This window comes from Nicotiana tabacum, chromosome 12 (genome assembly GCF_000715075.1).
Source record: "Nicotiana tabacum cultivar K326 chromosome 12, ASM71507v2, whole genome shotgun sequence".
In the NCBI taxonomy this organism is placed as follows: domain Eukaryota; kingdom Viridiplantae; phylum Streptophyta; class Magnoliopsida; order Solanales; family Solanaceae; genus Nicotiana; species Nicotiana tabacum.
The window spans coordinates 126,059,158-126,079,069 of record NC_134091.1 but is presented as its reverse complement, the minus strand read 5'-3'; positions in this window follow the sequence as shown (position 1 = coordinate 126,079,069).

Below are 19,912 nucleotides of genomic sequence, written 5' to 3'. Positions count from 1 at the left end.
CGGAGAGAATATCTTCGGTGTTTGAGCAGATGTACCTCGAGACCTCCTCGCACCGTCCTGGTACGGAGGATGGATTTTCGATCTTAAAATCAGCATTGACCAGACACCTCCCCGGGATGAACATTTTCAGAGGAGGTTCCGGTACTGGTTCCTCGACAGCAGTACGCGCAACAGTCTCTTCGGTGTTCGGCCGCAAAGTAGAAGGAGTTTCTTTTTGGGGAACAGTTTTTGAAGTCTTTGCCATTTATTTGAAAATAAAGGAAAAAGGAGGAAGAAGAGGAAGTTAAAAGAGTACACTTGATAGTTTGGGATGAAGACAAAACAAAAGTTCTTATAAAAAGATCTCAAATAACTGAAATATAAGTGCCTGAAAATATTAAGATTGCTAAGGTATAGGGGTAGAAGGTTTGAATGTAAAGTTTGAATGAGCAGATGAGGGGGTATTTATAGTTTTTCAAATGACGGTTCGCATCCAGGAGTGGCCGACTAGTGACTGACAAGCATTTAATGCCATTAAGACTTGACTAACGAGACGTTTTGACTGTTTTGTCGTTTATGGCGTATGGTGTCGGTGAAAGAATCGGAAGCTCATATCGTTTCTCGTCATCTACTTTTCGAAAAACGAGGGGACTATCTATGTACTGTCGAGATCGAGTTTCCCTACGACACGAAATGATATGCTCGGAACACGATAATGCAAGACTGAAGATCGGCCTCGAGTCACGTTGGGGTAGAACTCGGGGTCAAGATACCTGCCTTCGAGAACATTGAGTCCGAGACCCCGGAGTTGACCCTAGCCCAGAACGAGCTCGGAGAAATATTATTAGCATAACCAATGAAAGACCAAAATATCCGTAACCGGGCAGATGTTGCGGTGGGAATCTCGGCGCGTATCAGTGAGGAACCGACAATTAGCAAATCAAGGAATTTTTACCTTTTATAGAATTGTACCTAAAGCAGGACTCCTCTACTATATAAGGGAGGTTTGATAATTCTTTGGACACATTGTAAACACGCATTCCAAAGCAATACATCATTATTATTTCTCTTTAAGCGTACCTGGCTCGAGGGTGATTAATCTTCCAAGTCTAAGACTGTTCAATTCGTGTGGTTTGCATTTACTTTATCATTATTTATTTCAACTGCATTTTAATTTATCGTTCTGTGTCAAGTTAGTCCACATATCCTTAAAATCACTTACAAATTCAATTATTATCCGATTTTGAGGGTAAACACTAACTTCCATAATTGGCGTAAATGCAAACTTTGTCATCAAGTTTTGGACACCTTTCGAGAATATTTATATTTAATTTGTATTTTAATAATATTATTTTAATATACTTAGTTTGAGGGGTGAAAGTGTAAAATTTTAATAATATAGGACGTGTAAGTGTTTAATTCGACAACAATGGATGTATGAGAAATTAAGTCAAATATAGGGGTGTTTAAAGTAGACTAGTATCTATAAACGTGCGTTGCACATTAATAATGGCACATGATGGTTTAAATATTTATTTATATGAAGGAACCATAAAATTTAATTAATGAGAGAAATTTTATATATAATAATACAACAATCATTTAAATACTGAAAAATATTATTACATTAGCATAATACGTGACTTCAAAATGAAAGGACATCATCAGAACTTACACAAATGATCAATTTTAGTCATGTTAAGTAAATAATTATGTATTGTAGTTTAAAGGTATCTAATGTGGTGATATCTTACCGTACACTTCTTTATAGACGATGTTTTTTTGTATATGTTTCTTTCTAATGCTTTGGTTGTTCTGCCATAACCAGAACTCTTGTTGTCGATATTGATATCTCTCTTGAAAGTGCAACATATAGTTGTTCGTGTAAGAAAATATATTGTTGTAAATATAGTCCAATATTTAGGATGTTTATCCTTGTGCTTTATTTATTATAACTACAAAATATAAACATACTGAAAATTATTTTTACACAAGGTTATTCTTTAGTTTCGGAAAACGAAAGTTGAATTTGCGAATAAACACATACTTAGAAGCACATTAACCAGTATTATAAGTTCTGCATGTATGATATTATTGTCAAAACTTCTATATACCATATGTGTACTATTACATAAACTATTCAGCGTATCTAAGTTTTCAATAGCATGACAACATATTTTTCTTCAATATCAACCTATATGCAATGGAAGATCAATTTTAACTTAGTGTGTTATCTATATGGTGACATTAATATACGTAAGAAATAATGAACTTGACAACAAACATGTACGGTCCAAGGCCGTTTGGTATTAAAGTATTTAAATATTGATCATGGTAGTAATTGTTGGTATCATTTTCTGTTGAGTCAAAACTAGAAAATATTTTTTTCTTACCATAAAATTTAGCAATCAACCTTTTATTTAGTTTATCAACATATTCTATTAGCTAAAATAACTTTTTAATTTCTGTCATGTAATTTGCACAAATTGTGTTTTAATCTAATGATGAAAATATTTTCCTTATTAAATATACTACTATTACCATTAGGATTGATAACCAAGTGTTCTAGAAGAACCAAATCATCTTTTATTGGATCCTCTTCTTTGTCTCCGACATGAAGCAAAAAGCCACTAAATATTGGATATGTTCTTACTTTTATATTTCTTGTCATTTGAATATTTTTCATTTGAGTCCATAAGTATAATTTTGGCAAGCTAGCTTTTACAGTTTCTGTTTTCGTCAATTTTGATACTACTAATCGTACTTGACATAAATCACCTCCCAAACTATTACTTTTCCACCAAATGATTCATTGATATCCAATATATCTCTAAAACTCCGGGCGATTGTTTCGATCGTTTGACGCTTCGCCAAAAGCGCTTCATACCATAATATCACTTTTGCTTTCCTTATAAATTTTGCACTATTGCTCTGCTTTTGATATATCTGTGGTAGTTATTTCAGTTATTTGAAACGGTATATGATATACGGCCAAAAATGCATATTTTTCGGTGTACTTTCATCTCATAACTTGTGTGGTTACGGTAGGTTACATGAGTTTTTGTAATGAATTATACTCATTACGTGCATTCTTATGTGTAGGATCAAGTTGGACGAAAAATGAGCAAAAAAAGTTGATTCGAGACCAAAAGACAAAAGAAGGACTTTGCCCATTCACTCTCGCGTGCACACGAGAGAGTGAGCGATCTAGTTGAGGAAAAGCTTGAGAAAAAACAGCGGATTAGGGAAAAAAGGCATGGAAGTGCACGAGAGACCTAGAAGGATAAGAAAAATAGAAGAACTTCGCTGGTTCACTCTCGCGTGCGCACGAGAGAGTGAACGAGCTATCCTAAAAAGGCTATTTTGAAGTGGGCTTATATTATTTCGCCCCATGCTAACCCTATCCTATATAAATAGTCTTTACACTCACTTTTGAGAGAGGAGAGGGACATTCTTAGAGAGTATTATTGACCAAAGGAGGCAAGAACACACTAGGAGCAAGTCAGAGAATTCTTATAAGAGTTTTTCATTTCCTTCTTCCTATTTTCATTATTGGTTATGAATTCTAGTATTGTAGTTTTGCATACTATTATGAATAACTAATTCGTTATCTAGGGTTTTGATGGAACCTTTTGTAGGATGAATTCTTATTACGTTTTTATATAATTGAGCCGTTGGATTTCTCTACTTGTTCAACTACGTGTTTATTGTTGTTGATTGAATGACCATCAATTAACTGTGCCTATTTAGTACGTATATTTCTCGAGAGGGAGTACACATTTAGGTAGTTGTTGAATAACATCACTCTTAACGTATGTGAAAGATCAATACAGAGGGTTTAAAAGTGGAATTAAAGATAACGAAACCTTGGTGCGATCGTAGTGAGCGGTGAATTAGTGCCAGCTAGCGTAGTTCGAGAGAATATTTCTAATAAATTATGGTAGTTGCTCTAGAGAGAGCTACGACACCCAAAGTACTCATGATCTGTAGAGAATACTTAGGCAAAATTATAGAAGACGTAGCGGGAAGGATTCCGACAATTGGGAAAATCATAACTCTAGACCTCCTTAAGCTTGTCTCCACCCCTTTGTATCTTTAGTTGTTAGTTCACTCCTTTAATTTGTTAGTTAATTAGTTTAATATAAGAATATTTATATTTATAACTTAGGAATTGTTCAAGCTTGTCTTCTTAGTGATAGTCAACATTTGTAGTTAAACCTTAGTTCTCTGTGGGATTCGACTCCGGACTCTTAGACCGGATTATATTTGCAGCGACCGCTTATCTTTTTTATGACTAGAGTTGGGCGTGATCAAATTTTGGCGACGTTGCTGGGGAACTAACGGTGTAGCTGTAGGTGTATATATTGCTAGGTTACAAGTTTGAACTTTTATTTTTGTTTTCTTGTATTTGATTATTTTTTTTGTTTTACTTGTTGATTTTAGAAACATGGCATCTTGGAATTATTAGAGTTTTGATGTTTGTAATTCTACTTTTGATCCTCCTTATGTATATTGTGGAGGAAACTACCCATTGTAAAATTATCAAAATATTTTCGAGAGCGGGTTATATGGACCAACTCAATCCTATGTGTGGAATGTGTGTGATATGTGTGGTGGTCAAGATGGTCACTTTCATGATTGTGCTTATATGTCTTATCCTCCCCCAACCCCTTACTATGATGGTTCTACTTTTTCTGGTGAAGTTAATAGGAACAAAGAACCCAGGGAGGCTGACCTGAAGGAGATCAAAGATATGTTAAAGTACCTCATAGAACGAAGTAATGAGAAACAAATGTAAATACAAAGGCTAGGGGATACTAACCAAAGACAATATGATACTATCCAAAGGCAAGAGGCAACTATTCTTGACCTGGAGGCACAAGTGAGGCAATTGGTTGAGGCTTTAAATGCTCAACAAGATAATATTATGAATAGTAGCCAGGAGCAGTGTGCATTAGAGATAGAAATTAAGGTACCAATAGAGGGGTCCATAGTAGAACACCAACAATCAATCAAACTAGAATTTGAGGATGCCGATGTTGTAGAAGAGATACTAGAGTCAACCGAGGACATTGAGGATACATATTTAGTTGACTCTAGTGTCATTGGTATTGAAGCTGTTGACAGTCCCAAAGTTCATGTAGTTGAGTGCATTGGTCCACACTCCAAGCATTTTTCCATATTGTGTTTGGATGATGATATAGAGATAGAGTCATCCGAGCCATTTGAGGAGTCAAGGATGAGGAACAAGGTGCCTACATTATGGAATTCTTCTTGCAAGAAAGTCGGGATGACGCACCTCATCTAAAGGCCAAGAAGTGCAAAATACTACATTGTTTTCTCGGGCCAATTAGATTCGTTCCACCACCCAAGAGCATAATCATAAGCTTGAAGCAAAACTTGGAGCTCAATTCATAAGCTCGAGGTGGAGGCAAAAAGTGATTCGTGTCGTGCCGCGACGTTAAATCAAGCGCTTGTTGGGAGGCAACCCAGCTTTACTTCTTTTTTTATTCTTTATTTTTTTATTATTGTATTATTCTTGTAGTGTCGATTTTTGATTTTTTAGGAGCATGGAAAGCAAAGCCATTGGAAAAATGCAACAGCAAACCAGATGGTTGGAACTAAGTGTGAGGTACCCGCACGAAGGACCAAGCCAGGGAAAAGTCTGAGTACCCCATGATCTGCTAGTGCTTCGGCCTTTAGCCTACCAGAGAGTTTCTTTTAACCTCTTATTAATATGGTGTGCATTAGGGACAATGCACAATTTTAAGTGTGGGGTAGGAGAAGACTGTCTGGGTAATATCTTGTGCTATGTTATGTATGTTAAAAAAAATATTAGGTAGAAATAACCCCCTTGGTTTTTCTTGTGGCCACGGTTCTTTTCCAAGGGATGACTCTTTGAACCGAGTAGTAGTTTTTTTTTTAGGTAAAATTTTCATAAAAGTTTTTGGACTTTTCCCGACGATGGACTTCGTTGACAGTTATTTTGATGGAGTAATGTCTAAAGAAAAATGCAAAAAGATTTTCCTTTTTCTTTCTTCTGTAGAATTGATAATGGAATGGAAGAACTTGAGTATCAATACTTTTTGACATGTTTTATGCCGGGACTTAGAGTTATAATATTTGAATTAATTATTTTCTCCGTGTTCTATGTGCCCACATGCCTTGAGAATATATGTGACTTTCCTTTGATGCTTAAGTTTATTTGTTGACTCCTGTGATTACTTCCCATGTGTTGAGTTAATATGACGACTATGCTTAGTTGTTTAACTTGAGTGTCGGGTTTGAACCGTCTGGAGTGAATCATGTGCATTGTATGATGTGAGGCTTGATTACATTCTGTGCTATCCTGTGTTAGTCTAGAACTTGCACCGTGTGTTAGTCGAAGCGAAATAAGTAAGCTTTGTGAGTCTAGGAGATGATGTAGGCGTTTCTTTGATTGTCCATTGAGCTAGTATGCCACCATAAATAAAATTATCCTTAGATAGACCATTTGAGCCTATAAACCTTTTCTTTGGCACCCACTTTATAGCTTGTTCCCTTTTTGTTTTTAATTAGATCTTTTTGAACCATTATCTCCGAAAGCACTTAAGTTGCTAGAAGAGTTAGGTGTGAGTTGGGGTAGGTTTTGAGTGGAACCACAGAAAGGCCAAAAGGTGCACGCATGTTTTGAAAGATCATTGGCTGAGCAACCCAAGTTTGGAGAGTGTTGGAAGAAAAAATAAATTAAAAAAATGAAAAAAGATCAAAGAAAATACAAAAAGAAAAATGAAAAAAATAGAAAATACACCTCCTATTCCTCTTATCCGAGCTAGTGAATGCATAGTTGTGCTTAAAGAAGAAGGGCAAAATTTTATATAATTTCGTGGCATTGCTTGAATTGGTCATGAAGAATATGTATTTGAAAGTTAAGTGTAGTGTATTAAAGTGCTTAGGGGGGTTAGTCACTATACCCAAATATATCCTACCCATCCCTTAGCCTACATTACAACCTGGAAAGACCTAATTGATCCTAAACTTCACAAGCTTAAATTAGTAGAGGCATAAACTACGGGCAAGCCTATGGTACGACCTCAGGATGCATATGAATTTCTTTGTGAGAGTGAGTGAATTCTTTCGATGTGTAAGTCCTTAAATTATACTTGAATTCATATTTGAGTGTGTGGACTAATTTCTCTCTTTAATTGTGGCGAGAGCACATGATTTACAAAGGATTGGTAAAGTCCAAGAAGTTTGAGTTGACACAAGAAGTGAGTCATAGTAAGGAATGTATTGGAGTCATCTTTTGAGGTTAGGATGTTAGAAGAAGTCGCACAAATATTTTAAATAGTCTTGGCATGGGTCTACTTTTGAAGAAAGATGTCAATAGTTCTTATATTGAGTTCTAAGTGTTGGCATTAGCCATTGTCATTGGTATGATACTTGAGTATATTTTGAAAATGTGTTTCTTGCCATTGTGCTTAATTTTGGAAGTTGCTCGAGGACGAGCAAGAATTTAAGTGTGGGGTGTTTATAAACGGCCAAAAATGCATATTTTTCGGTGTACTTTCATCTCATAACTTTTGTGGTTACAGTAGGTTACATGAGTTTTTGTAGCGAATTATGCTCATTACGTGCACTCTTATGTGTAGGAGCAAGTTGGACGAAAAATGAGCAAAAAAGTTGATTCGGGACCAAAAGACAAAAGAAGGACTTTGCTTGTTCACTCTCGCGTGCACACGAGAGAGTGAACGAGCTAGCTGAGGAAAAGCTTGAGAAAAAATAGCGGATTATGGCAAAAAGGCATGGAAGTGCACGAGAAACCTAGAAGGATAAGAAAAAGAGAAGAACTTTGCTGGTTCACTCTCGCGTGCGCACGAGAGAGTGAATGGGCTATCGTAAAAAGGCTATTTCGAAGTGGGCTTGTATTATTTCGCCCCATGCTAACCCTATCCCATATAAATAGTCTTTAAACTCACTTTTGAGAGAGGAGGGGGACGTTCTTAGAGAGGATTATCGACCAAAGGAGGCAAGAACACACTAGGAGCAAGCTAGAGAATTCTTCTACGAGTTTTTCACTTCCTTCTTCCTATTTTCATTATTGGTTATGAATTCTAGTATTGTAGTTTTGCATACTATTATGAATAAATAATTCATTATCTAGGATTTTGATGGAACCTTTTGTAGGATAAATTCTTATTACGTTTTTATATAATTGAGCCATTGGATTTCTCTACTTGTTCAACTAAGTGTTTATAGTTGTTGATTGAATGACCATCAATTAACTCTGCCTATTTAGTGTGTATATTGCTCGAGAGAGAGTACGCATTTAGGTAGTTGTTGAACAACATCACTCCTAACGTATGTGAGCAATCAATACGGAGGGTTTAAAGGTGGAATTAGAGATAACAAAACCTTGGTGCGATCATAGTGAGCGGTGAATTAGTGCCAACTAATGTAGTTTGAGAGAATATGTCTAGTAAATTATGGTAGTTGCTCGAGAGAGAGATACGACACCCAAAGTACTCACGATCGGTAGAGAATACTTAGGCAAAATTATAGAAGACGTAGCGGGAAGGATTCCGACAATTAGGGAAATCATAACTCTAGACCTCCTTAAGCTTGTCTCCACCCCTTAGTATCTTTAGTTGTTAGTTTACTCCTTTAATTTGTTAGTTAATTAGTTCAACATAAGAATCTTTATATTTATAACTTAAAATATTATTCGAGCTTGTCTTCTTAGTGATAGTCAATAGTTGTAGTTAAACCTTAGTTCTCTGTGGGATTCGACTCCAGACTCTTAGGCCGAATTATATTTGCAGCGACTACTTAAACATTTTAGGACTAGAATTGGGCGTGATCAGTGCATCATTCAGCGGTTTGAGACCCTGAGCAGCTTCACTTCAGGTATTATGACTTGTACTCATGGTCGGAATTTAATTTCGGGAAATTCGGAGTTGATTTGGAAAACAAATTCTAATTTCGGAAGCCTTAAGTTGGAGAAATTGACTAAAGTATGATTTTTGAGTAGATGACCTCGGAATCGGGATTTGAAGGTTCCAACAGGTTCGTATGATGATTTTGGACTTAGGCGTATGCCCGAATTGGGTTTTGGATGACCCGAGAGTGTTTCGGCGCCTATTGTGGAAGGTTGGCGTTTTGGAAAATTTTTATAAATTTGAGTTGAAGTGCATTTCAATCTTATCAATGTCCATTTAGGATTTTGAGTCTCGAAATAGCTCCGTATGATGAATTCGGTCTTAGGAGCGCGTCCGGAAGTGGATTTGGAGGTCCGTAGGTCATTTAGGCGAAAGTTGGAAAATTGGATAATTTTAAGAAGTTTGACCGGGAGTGAAATTTTTGATATTGGTGTCGGATTTCGATTCCGGAAGTTGGAATAGGTCCGTAATGTTGAATGTGACTTGTGTACTAAATTTAAGGTCGATCGGACATGATTTGATAAGTTTCAGCATCGATTGTAGAAGTTTGAAGTTTCAAAGTTCACTGAGCTTGAATTGGGGTGCGGTTCATGATTTCGATGTTGTTTGATGTGATTTGAGGCCTCAAGCAGGTCCGTGTTATATTATTGGACTGGTTGGTGTGATTGGATGGGGGCCTCAGGTGAGTTTCAGATGCTTAACGGATCGATTTTTGGACTAAGAAAAATGCTAAGGTAGTTGATACCTGGTGCAATCGCACCTGCGTGAAAAGGGCCGCAGGTGCGGGCTCGCAGGTGCGAGCCACGAGCCGCATAAGTGAGAAATGGAGGGCAGCCCAGAATCCGTAGATGCGGAAGATTAGGCGCACCTGCGTGAGCGCAGGTGCGGCACCCGGCCAGGTGAGGGAAAGGCGCACCTGCGAGGCATTTGCTGCAGGTGCGGGACCGCAGATGTGGCCGAGGCACCACAGGTGCGAAAATCGCCTGGGCAGTGAGCTTTTTTTAAAAGACGGGATCTGGCCATTTTCCTCCACTTTTCATTTGGTTGGCCGATTTTTGGAGCTCTTGGAAGGGAGATTTTTGTCATCTATGTTAAGGTAAGTGATTCCCACCTATTGCAAGTTAAATACTTGGATTATATATGAATTTAGATATGAAAATTTGTAGAAATTTGGGATTTTTGGTAGAAAACCTAGAAATAGATATTTTTAGATTTTGACCATGAAATTGGACATGGAATTTGGAATAAATTATATATTTGAGTTCGTGGTGTCATGGGTAAAGTTTATCTTCGAACATTTTCGGAATACGGGCACGTGGGCTCGAGGGTGATTTTTATCGACTTTTCAAGCGGAGTTAGGAATTGTTGTAAATTGAATTATTATGAGCCTTAGTGTATATAGTTATGGATTTACACATTTATTGATTAGTTTTGTAGCATTGGGCATCGGTTTGAGTTGTTGGAAGGGCTTGGGAGCCGGTTATGAAATTTCGGAGCGAGGTAAGTCTCCTTTATAACCTTGTAAGAGGGAATTAACCCCATAGATGAATTAATTTAATACGTGCTTCTATGTGTGGGGGCTACGTACGCACGAGGTGACGAGAGTCCGTGCGTAGCTACTATTAATGCTCATGTCCGGGTAGTTTAGGACTCAAATCATGCTATACTTGCGATATTTGCAACCTTATTGTTAATTTAAATTGCTTAAAACATATTGAACTTGGAAATGAATTTTTAAAAGGTTAAACTTCATTTTTCTTGACCTTTCAATGAGAATTGACATTTCTTGGATAATTGCTCCTTAAATAATTCTTGATTGACTGTTGAATGAGATAATCTTTTGTGGAGCGGGCTGAACGCCTCAGCAGATTAAATAGATGCATCTATGGTTCGTGTCGTTCGACACTCGATAGTGCACAGTTTAAATATTTATGTTGGAGCGGGCCGTACGACCTCAACATGATTTGAGCATTATTTAATTGATTGCTTTTGGAATTTACAATAAATGATATTGCCTCCTTGGCCGAGATAAATTGTTAAATAATGGAAAATAAATTTGGAGATTTCTTAATTATAAAGGAACTGCTTACTGACTTCAAAATATTGAGCTTGCAACTGTATTATATAATCTATGCTTAATTATATCATTGACATTTTATTTATAACCCATAGTAAGTGTCGAAGTCTACCCCTCATCACTACTTTTTCGAGGTTAGGCGGGATACTTACTGGGTACGCGTTGATTTACGTACTCATACTACACTTGCTGTACATTTTTTTGCAGGTGCATATATGCCTAGTGGCCTTGTGGGCGTAGAGGCGCGGTTATTGCGGGGACTTAGGTGAGATGCATTCCACATTACGAGTCTGCAGCCAGCAGAGTCTCCCTCAAAGTATTTATATTTTCCTGTCCAATTTGTCTTCCGGACAGATGTTGTATTTAATTTTACAATCTTTGTTGAGGCTCATGCACTTGTGATACCGGATTTTGGGGCAATTATGGGTTGCACTGTATTGGAATTATTAAAAATATTATTATTTATTTTGTAAATTTCATATTTCACCATTTAATTGAAGGGAATATGATTTCAAAAATATTAAAATGAGAACCAAGTTAAGTATTTATTTTTGGCTTGCCTGACAGCGGTATTCGGTACCATCACGACCTTTAATGGATTTTAGGTCGTGACAACATGGTATCAGAGCGCTAGGTTCACTTAGGTCTCACAAGTCATGAGCAAGTCTAGTAGATTCTTGTGGATCGGTACAAAGACGTCTGTACTTATATTCGAGAGGCTACAAGACTGTTAGGAGCACTTCCCTTTCTCGATTCCTCATCGTGCGATTTGATTCCTTTGAGGCTTATGCCTTCATTTCCTTCCTATTCGATCTTATGTGACGTGAAGCGCTTGTTATAAATTTGGAATCGAGGAATTTTAATGGCACTACTGATATAGAGCAGGATGTTTCTCCCTGTGTATTCGATTGGGCTAATGTCGTCGCCTTGCGGAAGGATGTTCTGTCATCTCAGCTTAGTAGCTGTATTTTCTGTTGGTTTTGGGGCTATGCACCAATTGCTATGATGTTCATGAGTTATTATCGCACAGTATTGAAGTAATGGTAGGATACTTGTCTATGTGTAGGGGCTGAGAATGATTTGAAAGGAGGTTTTTCTCCATGCATGATTCAGAGGTTCATTGTTTTATTTCCAACGGAAGAAAAGCAATCGGACTAAGAATGTTCAGGTTTGGGTTGATAGAGTAACGAGACTTGGTATTTTCGAGCGTGTTGGAAACTTTATCTGTGATGTGGTGTCGTTATCCTTGCTGAATGTGTTAAGTTTGCCAATGTTATAGTTTCTTCAATTCGTCTTCGGGGCAAGGTATTGTGAAATGGTGCCGGAGAAACGATTGTCAGAAATAATGGGGTGTAGCAATTTCAGGATCGAATCGGTGTTTATAGGGTTGATGGCTCGAGAAAGATGATCTTTGGAAAGGTTTAAAGTTGGTAGCGTTCGATTGGTTCAAGTGCTACAGAGGTAGATTTTGATTTAAGGCAACACCTGGGAACCGAAGGATGAGAAAGAACATGTGGGAGGTGTCTTGTGGTGGTTAAATTTCTAGAAGGCCAAGTGTGAGAAACAGAAGTCGGGTAGTTGCTTAAATGAGAGGGTTTGACCAAAGTGGGAGAGTGGCAGAGTATCAGATGGAGTGTTCTGTGGAAGGATAGCTACACGCGTTGAGGAAAGTTTAGAGTGATTTGGAACTCATGGTGGACAGTGGCTAAGTCTACGAACTTAATTTGGAATATTGGCTACTATACGGAGAAGGGTTGGATACGACGGAAAGGAGTTGCATGATATGAGGAAGGATACAACATGACTTGGATTGGAATGTATTGTCGCACCTTTAGTTGATGTCTATGGGGAGTGAACGGACTTGTACAACTGGTGCATGATCACGGGCTCATGGTGGTTTATTGATTTCGTAGTAATTATACTCGATGCAGTGCTGTTGGAAGATGTCGACATATAATTTCCACAGGTGGGCTATCTCCTGTGAGAAGGTTAGCGGTCATGTGATGTTGACGAATCCTCTATGAAGGATTTTACTGGCTATCCAGTAAGAGGTTGAATATGTAACTGTGGCTAGTTATTCAGAGCATTCATGAAATGGTTAACATAAGGATTTCGAGGAATTTGGCGGGTCGATTGCGCAAGGTCATGTCAGTAAGGAATAAGGAATCTTGGTAGGTTCCAGGGTCATGTAATAGTAGCTTCAAGCTTAAGTGTAACAGCCCCACCGCCTACGATTGGATTGCATGGTTATCTACTTGTGAGGTTTCTGGTTATCGGCATATTGGTGGGTTATTACGGCTAAGGAAATAGAACGTCAGTGGTGAATTGAGCAAAGGATTTGAGGAATGTGTGCTATAATTGGCCTTATCAATACATGTTCAGGCTCTGGGAAGACTCGAGGTTTATGCTTCGTGTAGATGTGATGTACAAGAGAGGTGATTCGGCTGGGTGCTTCTTTGAGAGGCCGTTCATGTGCTAACGGAGCCTTGGAGTTGATTATATTCGGGACCAGGTCAGAGTGGGTGGCTCTCAACAACGGTCCTAGGGATTCAAAGTTAAAGTGCGGTGTCTAAGGATTTCGAGTTCATAGTATGGTTAAGTATCGAGCTTTTGCAGTGGATTATGAAAGGGACTGAAAACGTTCTACGTTACCTTCGGTCTGGGGTGTAGAATTGGAGGAATGGGGGAAAGTAACTTCGGATTCATAGAGGAATTTTCAGAATGGGTGTACCAGTTGGCTATTGTGCGCTTAAGGAGGGTATGAGATGGTTTGTGGGTTTTGAGACAATGTGGTCTCATGAAATGGGGTCACTTAGGATGAGTGCGGATTTAGTTCGTTACGTTTGAATGGAGCTATTATTGTTATTTCTAAGGCAAGTAGAGAATAAATTGGAAGGAAGCGGGGCCGGTTAGTAATGGTTGAATCAACATGACTGTGGCAGCGATCGGTTTCTTTAGCGTGAAGTTTTACAGGTGGTTGCGGCGGTACGTGCGAGGCTTGACGGCCGCCATAATTTGATTTATTCGGAGGTATTCGGTTATTATGGCTATCATGAGTAGATGGATCCCGGAAGGGACATGGTGGTTTAGACCACTACGTGAGGTTGTATTTTCTGCGGTTATAAGAATTCAGTCACGTGTTGCAATGGCTCTTCTAAAATGAGCTAAGTAAAGAGGTTTATATATGATGAAGTGTTTATTCCATCGGTGGATCATGGGTTATTATGGAATTCTGGTACTCTCACGTATTGGCATGTTAGGTGCAGTGAGCGACATGGGAAATTGAAACTGAGGATCAAGGTTGCGGTTCGGTAGTGACAAGAATGTCAAAGGCTCGGATGAGCAAGGAAGAATTCAGATGTTTAGAGTAAGCTGGTATTGTCTTTAGCGTCACCTGAGATTGGTGTCCTGTGTAAGAGACTCTGTGTACTGAGTTGCGGATTCTCGATTTGCTTTACAGCATTAAAGTGGCCGGCAGTATGGAGGTGCATACCTATTACTTGGTGTGGAAGGTCGTGGGAGTGCGTCCGATGGGAAGATTGTATAAGTGTGACATGTAGTCACTTGATTGATTAAATATTGGAACCAAGTATGGAGATTTGGTACTATCGCTAATGTGAGAGTTTAGGCCTGAAAGGCGCTCTATTCAGTTGGTTGTGAATTGTGGAAGTTTGTTCCGAAATTGACGGTTGTTCTTATGTGTCATGGGAAAAAGGGTTGTTGTGGATCCTTGAAAGGTTATTAGCCTAGTGCGGTATGATCAGAATCGACTAGAGGTTTGTGGATGGATCTAAATGTGAATGTGGGCTCTATATCTGGCCGGATGTGTTCATTTCAGCATAGCGCTGTTTTCGGAGGAGTCATTGGGCCTTGGATGTTATTTCTGTTGTCGGCCTTTCCGTGTAGTCTCTATTATGCCATGTGGGTTGTGAGGCGGTTTGATTATTCGCACTCGTATTGAGATCCCGTATAATTTGTGGTGTTATATGAGCAGGATGGCTATCGAGATGCAGGTCATTTATTGCACCTTAGTTGTGCTTGAGTTTTATAGCGTAAGACGCTACTCATCTCCCCAGGGTTTGTATTATGCACTTGACATGCTTATGGTTGATAGTCGGGCATTTCGTGAGTATGAGCGTTATGACTCGAGGTGTGTTTTCCTTAGATTATTATGTGTGGACCGGGTGGCACGTCGCCACGGGTACATTGTTTAGATCGGGTGACACGCCGCCATGGGTATCATGGTTGGATCGGGTTGCACGCCGCAACGGTATCATGTGTGGATCGGGTTGCATGCCACAACCGTGTGATGTTGAGTATAGTTCCCTATACATATTCTTGTGTGTTTTGCTTCTCAGTTCCTGGGGAAGGTTCATAACACCTTTCGGTTGTTTAATTAGTTACGTGGGTTGAGTAGTTCTTTCCAGAGTTCGTTTCCTTGTGTACCACATTCGAGTTTATGGATTGTTGGCACATGGTGGCATCATATGAGACCTTTGGTAGTGTTTGTGGTGGCTTATTACCGAACGACTTGTACTGGGTGAGACGAGAATTTTAGACCCGGGATCAGTGCGATCAGATTTAAATGAAGCATATTAGAGAGCAAATATCGTTATTTGGTTCATAATGAGGTAATGGTTCTTGTCAAGAGAAGAAACCCAATGATTTGTTGACTCGGCAGTTGGTTATGAATTTCTACACATCTCCTCCGTTGTGGCAGTATTGCAAGAGTCGAAACAGGATTTATACGTGTCATGAAGTGTATTGTGGGCATCAGATTCGTGAAATTTTGGCTATTGTTATCGGAGGATGTTATTATGGTCATGTGAATTACGCGGTGCATGGTAAGAATTTAGTAAGGTTATACAATCGTGTTTTGTACAGTGTGTGGTGATTGATACGGTGTTCGTATGTTGGAAACATGCCTGGTGGAGAATTCCGGATGTTAGAATTTGACTCTAAGACTTACTTGACTAAATAAAGAGGAAGATCTTCAGATTGGCTCGAGCTAATGTGCTCAGTTGGGTTGTGGTAGCACGGGTAGGTGCACGAGGTGTTGACTAATGATTTCGGACAGCTCCAAAGCAGTTCTTAGCATGTTTGAGGATGAACGTATGTTTAAGTGGGAGAGAATGTAACGACCCGACCGGTCGTTTTGAGCTCTAGCGCGTCATTCAGCGGTTTCAGACCCTGAGCAGCTTCACTTCATGTATTCTGACTTGCACGCGTGGTCGAAATTTAATTTCAGAAAGTTCGGAGTTGATTTGGAAAGAAAATTCTAATTTCGGAAGCCTTAAGTTGGAGAAATTGACTAAAGTGTGATTTTTGAGTAGACGACCTCGGAATCGGGATTTGAAGGTTCCAACAGGTTCGTATGATAATTTTGGACTTAGGCATATGTCCGGATCGGGTTTTGGATGACACGGGAGCGTTTCAGCGCCTATTGTGGAAGGTTGGCGTTTTGGAAGAATTTCATAAATTTGAGTTGAAGTGCATTTCAATGTTATCGACGTCCGTTTGGGATTCCGAGTATGGGAATAGCTCCGTATGATGATTCCGGTCTTAGGAGCGCGTTCGGAAGTGGATTTGGAGGTTCATTTTGGGGTCATTTGGGCGAAAGTTGGAAATTTGGATAATTTTAAGAAGTTTGACTGGGAGTGGACTTTTTGATATTAGGGACAGATTCCGATTCCGATTCTGGAAGTTGGAATAGTTCCGTAATGTCGAATGTGACTTGTGTGCAAAATTTGAGGTCGATCGGACGTGATTTGATAGGTTTCGGCATCGATTGTAGAAGTTTGAAGTTTCAAAGTTCATTGAGCTTGAATTGGGGTGTGATTCATGATTTTGATGTTGTTTGATGTGATTTGAGGCCTCAAGCAGGTCCATGTTGTGTTATTGTACTGGTTAGTGTGATTGGACGGGGTCCCGGGGGCCTTGGGTGAGTTTCGGATACTTAACGGATCAATATTTGGACTAAAGAAAATGCTGAAGCAGCTGATACGTGGTGTAATCGCACCTGCGTGAAAAGGGCCGCAGGTGCGGGCTCGCAGGTGTGAGCCACGAGCCGCAAAAGCGAGAAATGGAGGGCAACCCAGAATCCGCAGATACGGAAGATTGGGCGCACCTGCGTGAGCGCTGGTGCGAGAGACATGGTCGTAGGTGCGGCTAGGCTCGTAGAAGCGGCCCGCCTTGTCCGCAGATGCGGAGCCCGGCCAAGTGAGGGAAAGGCGCACCCACGAGGCATTTGCCGCAGGCGCGGGACCGCAAATGCGGCCGAGGCAACGCAGGTGTGAAAATCGCCTGGGCAGTGAGGTTTTTTTAAAAGACGGCATTTGGCCATTTTTCTCCACTTTTCATTTGGTTGCGCGATTTTTGGAGCTCTTGGAAGGGAGATTTTCATCATCTATGTCAAGGTAAGTGATTTCCACCTATTTCAAGTTAAATACTTAGATTATATATGAATTTAGACTTGAAAATTTGTAAAAATTTGGGATTTTTGGTAGAAAACCTAGAAATGGATATTTTTGGATTTTGACCATGAAATTGGACATGAAATTTGGAATAAATTATATATTTGAGTTCGTGGTGTCATGGGTAAAGTTTATCTTCAAATATTTTCGGAATCCGGGCACGTGGGCCTGAGGGTGATTTTTATCGAGTTTTCAAGCGGAGTTAGGAATTGTTGTAAATTGAATTATTATGAGCATTAGAGTATATATTTATGGGTTTACACATTTATTGACTAGTTTTGGAGCATTGGGCATTGGTTTGAGTTGTTGAAAGGGCTTGGGAGCCGGTTATGGAATTTCGGAGCGAGCTAAGTCTCCTTTCTAACGTGCTTCTATGTGTGGGGGCTACGTATGCATGAGGTGACGAGAGTCTGTGCGTAGCTTGTCACGACCCAAAATCCATTAAGATCGTGATGGCGCCGGACACCACTGTCAGGCAAGCCAACCATAATTCGAATAACATAACTACCAATTTTAGTATTTTTGAAATAAAAATTTCTTCTATGAAATAGTAAAGATAAAACTCATAGAGTAAATGATAAATAATTTTAGCAACTAAATTTCTAAATAATTCACAACCATTCTCAAAATCCGGTGTCACAAGTGCACGAGTATTTACTAGGAAATTTAAAATAAAATATAGCATCTGTCCAGAATACAAATTAGACAGAAAAATATAATAACTCTGAAGGAGATTCTATTAGCTGCGGATCGTAATATAGAATGCAACTCACCTATGTCCCCACAATTATTAACTACACCTCTGTGCCCACAAGGCCGCTATACATATATGTACCTGCATAATAAAATGTGCAGCAAGTGCAGTATGAGTACGAAAACAACGTGTACTCAGTAAGTATCAAGCCTAATCTCGAAGTGGTAGAGACGAGATGGTCGACCTTGACACTCACTAAGGGTCAATAATAATAAGTAACATAAAAGCAGAAATATTTTTATCAACATGATTCACAGAGTTAACAATAATTTTTATTGAACCAGCAGGAATAATTAAATTCCTTCAAATGCAACAATTCTCAATATATTAATTAAATTCCTTCAATTCAAATAATTTTTAATTTATCAATTAATCTCATTTACAGGAATAACAATTAATTCCTTAACAAGCATAGATAAATAAATTCTTTAAATCCCAATAATTTCCAATTTATCAATTAGCTTCACAAGCTACAATAAATTATCAAAGTATCGTGTAATTATTATTATTAGGCACGATTTTTACCGAGGACGTACGGCCCGATCCAGAGTGTCATGTACACTGTCAAGGGACGTGCGACACGATCCATAGATGCATCTATCCTGCCGAGGCGTTCGGCCCGCTCCACAAGAAAGGAGGACATTTTCTTATGTACCTCCGGAATGAGAGTATGTTTATTATAAGAAAAATTCGAGAGGATGAATAATTTTCTTTTAACAATTAATTAATTTAAACAGAAATAAGCATATGAGATTGTCATCTTTTACTATCTCTCACTAACAATTTATGATATATATCAAATAATGTAATTAAATAACGGATACAATTTACACAAGTAATTCATGCTTTGAGTCCTAAACTACCCAAACTTTAGCATTAATAATTGCTACGCATGGACTCTCGTCACCTCGTACGTACGTAGCCCCCACAATTAGCAACAATTATTAATTTAATTACCTATGGAGTAATTTTCCCCTCACAAGATTAGACAAGAGACTTACCTTGTCTTAATGCCCACTTCCGATCACGATGTCGTGTAAAAATCCCAATTCGGTGCCGAAAATCCGAAACTATCCAAAAGTTATATGAAATAATTAATACATGTTAAATAATTCGAAATTTATGTATTAAATAAATTACCCTATCCAAAATGGTAAAATTCCTAAAATTCACCCTCCAATTTTCGGAGGGAATCGTTACCCATAATCTCAAGAACTCAAATATACCATTTCCATCCAATCCCATAGTAATTTTCGTGGTTAAAATTCAAAAATACCAACTTCTAGGTTTTTCTTCAAAACCCCAAATTTCTACTAATTTTCATGAATTTTCATGCCTAAATTCGTATATAAACCAAGTATTTAACTTGCAATAAGTAGGAATCACTTACCTTGACATAAATGATGAAAATGGAGCTCCAAAATCGCTCCTAGGTCGGCTCCCATGGAGGAAATGAGATAAAATGAGCCAAATCCATTTTTTCAAACTTATACACTGCCCAGGCGACCCTTCATCGCATTCGCGAGACCCTCATCACGTTCGCGATGAACAAAATTCTCAGAAGCCATTTTAAAAGTCTTCTCAGACAGCCTCTAGTATAATGGTCATAACATTTTGTACAAAACTCCAAATCACAAATGGTTTGACTTTCTGGAAACTAGACATCAAAAGATATAACTTTCATTTGTTGATCATCTCCCAATTCCTTATA